Genomic DNA, 7,633 nt, shown 5'->3' with positions numbered 1-7,633 from the left:
GACCCCAATTCATGGTCAATAATAGCCCTATATAATATTATTGAGAAGGGAATAGGTTCAAAAAAATTAGAGCTTGTTAGAGAGAAATATGAGTGAATTACGAAATCGCTTCGGTGCCTTAGGTTGCTGCCTAGGAGATTTGGCCTGAAAGGTCAATTTTTTTGTTTGGATAAATTAGGACCCCAATTCATGGTGAATAATAGCCCTATATAATATTATTTAGATGGGAAAAGGTTCAAAAAAATTAGAGCTTGTTAGAGAGAAATATGAGTGAATTACGAAATCGCTTCGGAGTCTTAGGCAGCTGCCTAGGAGATTTGGCCTGAAAGGTCAATTTTTTTGTTTGGTTGAATTAGGACCCCAATTCATGGTCAATAATAGCCCTATATAATATTATTGAGATGGGAAAAGGTTCAAAAAAATTAGAGCTTGTTAGAGAGAAATATGAGTGAATTACGAAATCGCTTCGGAGCCCTAGGCAGCTGCCTAAGAGATTTGGCCTGAAAGGTCAATTTTTTTGTTTGGTTAAATTAGGACCCCAATTCATGGTATATAATAGCCCTATATAATATTATTGAGATGGGAAAAGGTTCAAAAAAATTAGAGCATTTTAGAGAGAAATATGAGTGAGTTACGAAATCGCTTCGGAGCCCTAGGCAGCTGCCTAGGAGATTTGGCCTGAATGGTCAATTTTTTTTTGGTTGAATTAGGACCCCAATTCTTGGTCATTAATTGCCCTATATAATATTATTGAGATGGGAATAGGTTCAAAAAAATTAGAGCTTGTTAGAGAGAAATATGAGTGAATTACGAAATCGCTTCGGTGCCTTAGGCAGCTGCCTAGGAGATTTGGCCTGAAAGGTCAATTTTTTTGTTTGGTTGAATTAGGACCCCAATTCATGGTCAATAATTGCCCTATATAATATTATTGAGATGGGAAAAGGTTCAAAAAAATTAGAGCTTGTTAGAGAGAAATATGAGTGAATTACGAAATCGCTTCGGTGCCTTAGGCAGCTACCTAGGAGATTTGGCCTGAAAGGTCAATTTTTTTGTTTGGTTAAATTAGGACCCCAATTCATGGTCAATAATAGGCCTATATAATATTATTGAGAAGGGAAAAGGTTCAAAAATATTAGAGCTTGTTAGAGAGAAATATGAGTGAATTACGAAATCGCTTCGGAGCCTTAGGCAGCTGCCTAGGAGATTTGGCCTGAAAGGTCAATTTTTTTGTTTGGTTGAATTAGGACCCCAATTCATGGTGAATAATAGCCCTATATAATATTATTTAGAGGGGAAAAGGTTCAAAAAAATTAGAGCTTGTTAGAGAGAAATATGAGTGAATTACGAAATCGCTTCGGTGCCGTAGGCAGCTGCATAGGAGATTTGGCCTGAAAGGTCAATTTTTTTGTTTGGTTAAATTAGGACCCCAATTCATGGTCAATAATAGCCCTATATAATATTATTGAGATGGGAATAGGTTCAAAAAAATTAGAGCTTGTTAGAGAGAAATATGAGTGAATTACGAAATCGCTTCGGTGCCTTAGGCAGCTGCCTAGGAGATTTGGCCTGAAAGGTCAATTTTTTTGTTTGGTTAAATTAGGACCCCAATTCATGGTCAATAATAGCCCTATATAATATTATTGAGATGGGAGAAGGTTCAAAAAAATTAGAGCATTTAAGAGAGAAATATGAGTGAATTACGAAATCGCTTCGGAGCCCTAGGCAGCTGCCTAGGAGATTTGGCCTGAATGGTCAATTTTTTTTTGGTTGAATTAGGACCCCAATTCTTGGTCATTAATTTCCCTATATAATATTATTGAGATGGGAAAAGGTTCAAAAAAATTAGAGCTTGTTAGAGAGAAATATGAGTGAATTACGAAATCGCTTCGGTGCCTTAGGCAGCTGCCTAGGAGATTTGGCCTGAAAGGTCAATTTTTTTGTTTGGTTAAATTAGGACCCCAATTCATGGTCAATAATAGCCCTATATAATATTATTGAGAAGGGAATAGGTTCAAAAAAATTAGAGCTTGTTAGAGAGAAATATGAGTGAATTACGAAATCGCTTCGGTGCCTTAGGTTGCTGCCTAGGAGATTTGGCCTGAAAGGTCAATTTTTTTGTTTGGTTAAATTAGGACCCCAATTCATGGTGAATAATAGCCCTATATAATATTATTGAGATGGGAAAAGGTTCAAAAAAATTAGAGCTTGTTAGAGAGAAATATGAGTGAATTACGAAATCGCTTCGGAGTCTTAGGCAGCTGCCTAGGAGATTTGGCCTGAAAGGTCAATTTTTTTGTTTGGTTAAATTAGGACCCCAATTCATGGTCAATAATAGCCCTATATAATATTATTGAGAAGGGAATAGGTTCAAAAAAATTAGAGCTTGTTAGAGAGAAATATGAGTGAATTACGAAATCGCTTCGGTGCCTTAGGTTGCTGCCTAGGAGATTTGGCCTGAAAGGTCAATTTTTTTGTTTGGTTAAATTAGGACCCCAATTCATGGTGAATAATAGCCCTATATAATATTATTGAGATGGGAAAAGGTTCAAAAAAATTAGAGCTTGTTAGAGAGAAATATGAGTGAATTACGAAATCGCTTCGGAGTCTTAGGCAGCTGCCTAGGAGATTTGGCCTGAAAGGTCAATTTTTTTGTTTGGTTGAATTAGGTCCCCAATTCATGGTCAATAATAGCCCTATATAATATTATTGAGATGGGAAAAGGTTCAAAAAAATTAGAGCTTGTTAGAGAGAAATATGAGTGAATTACGAAATCGCTTCGGAGCCCTAGGCAGCTGCCTAGGAGATTTGGCCTGAAAGGTCAATTTTTTTGTTTGGTTAAATTAGGACCCCAATTCATGGTAAATAATAGCCCTATATAATATTATTGAGATGGGAAAAGGTTCAAAAAAATTAGAGCATTTTAGAGAGAAATATGAGTGAGTTACGAAATCGCTTCGGAGCCCTAGGCAGCGGCCTAGGAGATTTGGCCTGAAAGGTCAATTTTTTTGTTTGGTTGAATTAGGACCCCAATTCTTGGTCATTAATTGCCCTATATAATATTATCGAGATGGGAAAATGTTCAAAATAATTAGAGCTTGTTAGAGAGAAATATGAGTGAATAACGAAATCGCTTCGGAGCCCTAGGAAGCTGCCTAGGAGATTTTGCCTGAAAGGTCATTTTTTTTGTTTGGTTGAATTAGGACCCCAATTCATGGTCAATAATAGACCTATATAATATTATTGAGATGGGAAAAGGTTCAAAAAAATTAGAGTTTGTTAGAGTGAAATATGAGTGAATTACGAAATCGCTTCGGAGCCCTAGGCAGCTGCCTAGGAGATTTGGCCGGGAAGGCCAATTTTTTTTTTTGGTTAAATTAGTACCCCAATTCCTGGTCAATAATAGCCCTATATAATATTATTGTGATGGGAAAAGGTTCAAAAAACTTAGAGCTTGTTAGAGTGAAATATGAGTGAATTACGAAATCGCTTCGGAGCCCTAGGCAGCTGCCTAGGAGATTTGGCCTGAAAGGTCAATTTTTTTGTTTGGTTTAATTAGGACCCCAATTCATTGTCAATAATAGCCCTATATAATATTATTGAGATGGGAAAAGGTTAAAAAAAATTAGAGCTTGTTAGAGAGAAATATGAGTGAATTACGAAATCGCTTCGGAGTCCTAGGCAGCTCCATAGGAGATTTGGCCTGAAAGGTCAATTTTTTTGTTTGGATAAATTAGGACCCCAATTCATGGTGAATAATAGCCCTATATAATATTATTGAGATGGGAAAAGGTTCAAAAAAATTAGAGCTTGTTAGAGAGAAATATGAGTGAATTACGAAATCGCTTCGGAGCCTTAGGCAGCTGCCTAGGATATTTGGCCTGAAAGGTCAATTTTTTTGTTTGGTTGAATTAGGACCCTAATTCATGGTCAATAATAGCCCTATATAATATTATTGAGATGGGAAAAGGTTCAAAAAAATTAGAGCTTGTTAGAAAGAAATATGAGTGAATTACGAAATCGCTTCGGTGCCGTAGGCAGCTGCATAGGAGATTTGGCCTGAAAGGTCAATTTTTTTGTTTGGTTAAATTAGGACCCCAATTCATGGTCAATAATAGCCCTATATAATATTATTGAGATGGGAATAGGTTCAAAAAAATTAGAGCTTGTTAGAGAGAAATATGAGTGAATTACGAAATCGCTTCGGTGCCTTAGGCAGCTGCCTAGGAGATTTGGCCTGAAAGGTCAATTTTTTTGTTTGGTTAAATTAGGACCCCAATTCATGGTCAATAATAGCCCTATATAATATTATTGAGATGGGAGAAGGTTCAAAAAAATTAGAGCATTTTAGAGAGAAATATGAGTGAATTACGAAATCGCTCCGGAGCCCTAGGCAACTGCCTAGGAGATTTGGCCTGAATGGTCAATTTTTTTTTGGTTGAATTAGGACCCCAATTCTTGGTCATTAATTGCCCTATATAATATTATTGAGATGGGAAAAGGTTCAAAAAAATTAGAGCTTGTTAGAGAGAAATATGAGTGAATTACGAAATCGCTTCGGTGCCTTAGGCAGCTACCTAGGAGATTTGGCCTGAAAGGTCAATTTTTTTGTTTGGTTAAATTAGGACCCCAATTCATGGTCAATAATAGGCCTATATAATATTATTGAGATGGGAAAAGGTTAAAAAAAATTAGAGCTTGTTAGAGAGAAATATGAGTGAATTACGAAATCTCTTCGGAGTCCTAGGCAGTTGCATAGGAGATTTCGCCTGAAAGGTCAATTTTTTTGTTTGGATAAATTAGGACCCCAATTCATGGTGAATAATAGCCCTATATAATATTATTGAGATGGGAAAAGGTTCAAAAAAATTAGAGCTTGTTAGAGAGAAATATGAGTGAATTACGAAATCGCTTCGGAGCCTTAGGCAGCTGCCTAGGAGATTTGGCCTGAAAGGTCAATTTTTTTGTTTGGTTGAATTAGGACCCTAATTCATGGTCAATAATAGCCCTATATAATATTATTGAGATGGGAAAAGGTTCAAAAAAGTTAGAGCTTGTTAGAAAGAAATATGAGTGAATTACGAATCGCTTCGGTGCCGTAGGCAGCTGCATAGGAGATTTGGCCTGAAAGGTCAATTTTTTTGTTTGGTTAAATTAGGACCCCAATTCATGGTCAATAATAGCCCTATATAATATTATTGAGATGGGAATAGGTTCAAAAAAATTAGAGCTTGTTAGAGAGAAATATGAGTGAATTACGAAATCGCTTCGGTGCCTTAGGCAGCTGCCTAGGAGATTTGGCCTGAAAGGTCAATTTTTTTGTTTGGTTAAATTAGGACCCCAATTCATGGTCAATAATAGCCCTATATAATATTATTGAGATGGGAAAAGGTTCAAAAAAATTAGAGCTTGTTAGAGAGAAATATGAGTGAATTACGAAATCGCTTCGGTGCCTTAGGCAGCTGCCTAGGAGATTTGGCCTGAAAGGTCAATTTTTTTGTTTGGTTAAATTAGGACCCCAATTCATGGTCAATAATAGCCCTATATAATATTATTGAGATGGGAGAAGGTTCAAAAAAATTAGAGCATTTTAGAGAGAAATATGAGTGAATTACGAAATCGCTTCGGAGCCCTAGGCAGCTGCCTAGGAGATTTGGCCTGAATGGTCAATTTTTTTTTGGTTGAATTAGGACCCCAATTCTTGGTCATTAATTGCCCTATATAATATTATTGAGATGGGAAAAGGTTCAAAAAAATTAGAGCTTGTTAGAGAGAAATATGAGTGAATTACGAAATCGCTTCGGTGCCTTAGGCAGCTACCTAGGAGATTTGGCCTGAAAGGTCAATTTTTTTGTTTGGTTAAATTAGGACCCCAATTCATGGTCAATAATAGGCCTATATAATATTATTGAGAAGGGAAAAGGTTCAAAAAAATTAGAGCTTGTTAGAGAGAAATATGCGTGAATTACGAAATCGCTTCGGAGCCTTAGGCAGCTGCCTAGGAGATTTGGCCTGAAAGGTCAATTTTTTTGTTTGGTTGAATTAGGACCCCAATTCATGGTGAATAATAGCCCTATATAATATTATTTAGAGGGGAAAAGGTTCAAAAAAATTAGAGCTTGTTAGAGAGAAATATGAGTGAATTACGAAATCGCTTCGGTGCCGTAGGCAGCTGCATAGGAGATTTGGCCTGAAAGGTCAATTTTTTTGTTTGGTTAAATTAGGACCCCAATTCATGGTCAATAATAGCCCTATATAATATTATTGAGATGGGAATAGGTTCAAAAAAATTAGAGCTTGTTAGAGAGAAATATGAGTGAATTACGAAATCGCTTCGGTGCCTTAGGCAGCTACCTAGGAGATTTGGCCTGAAAGGTCAATTTTTTTGTTTGGTTAAATTAGGACCCCAATTCATGGTCAATAATAGGCCTATAGAATATTATTGAGAAGGGAAAAGGTTCAAAAAAATTAGAGCTTGTTAGAGAGAAATATGCGTGAATTACGAAATCGCTTCGGAGCCTTAGGCAGCTGCCTAGGAGATTTGGCCTGAAAGGTCAATTTTTTTGTTTGGTTGAATTAGGACCCCAATTCATGGTGAATAATAGCCCTATATAATATTATTTAGAGGGGAAAAGGTTCAAAAAAATTAGAGCTTGTTAGAGAGAAATATGAGTGAATTACGAAATCGCTTCGGTGCCGTAGGCAGCTGCATAGGAGATTTGGCCTGAAAGGTCAATTTTTTTGTTTGGTTAAATTAGGACCCCAATTCATGGTCAATAATAGCCCTATATAATATTATTGAGATGGGAATAGGTTCAAAAAAATTAGAGCTTGTTAGAGAGAAATATGAGTGAATTACGAAATCGCTTCGGTGCCTTAGGCAGCTGCCTAGGAGATTTGGCCTGAAAGGTCAATTTTTTTGTTTGGTTAAATTAGGACCCCAATTCATGGTCAATAATAGCCCTATATAATATTATTGAGATGTGAGAAGGTTCAAAAAAATTAGAGCATTTAAGAGAGAAATTTGAGTGAATTACGAAATCGCTTCGGAGCCCTAGGCAGCTGCCTAGGAGATTTGGCCTGAATGGTCAATTTTTTTTTGGTTGAATTAGGACCCCAATTCTTGGTCATTAATTGCCTTATATAATATTATTGAGATGGGAAAAGGTTCAAAAAAATTAGAGCTTGTTAGAGAGAAATATGAGTGAATTACGAAATCGCTTCGGTGCCTTAGGCAGCTGCCTAGGAGATTTGGCCTGAAAGGTCAATTTTTTTGTTTGGTTAAATTAGGACCCCAATTCATGGTCAATAATAGCCCTATATAATATTATTGAGAAGGGAATAGGTTCAAAAAAATTAGAGCTTGTTAGAGAGAAATATGAGTGAATTACGAAATCGCTTCGGTGCCTTAGGCAGCTGCCTAGGAGATTTGGCCTGAAAGGTCAATTTTTTTGTTTGGATAAATTAGGACCCCAATTCATGGTGAATAATAGCCCTATATAATATTATTGAGATGGGAAAAGGTTCAAAAAAATTAGAGCTTGTTAGAGAGAAATATGAGTGAATTACGAAATCGCTTCGGAGTCTTAGGCAGCTGCCTAGGAGATTTGGCCTGAAAGGTCAATTTTTTTGTTTG

Source organism: Humulus lupulus, chromosome 5, assembly GCF_963169125.1.
Source record: "Humulus lupulus chromosome 5, drHumLupu1.1, whole genome shotgun sequence".
Taxonomy (NCBI): domain Eukaryota; kingdom Viridiplantae; phylum Streptophyta; class Magnoliopsida; order Rosales; family Cannabaceae; genus Humulus; species Humulus lupulus.
This window is presented reverse-complemented; position numbering follows the sequence as displayed.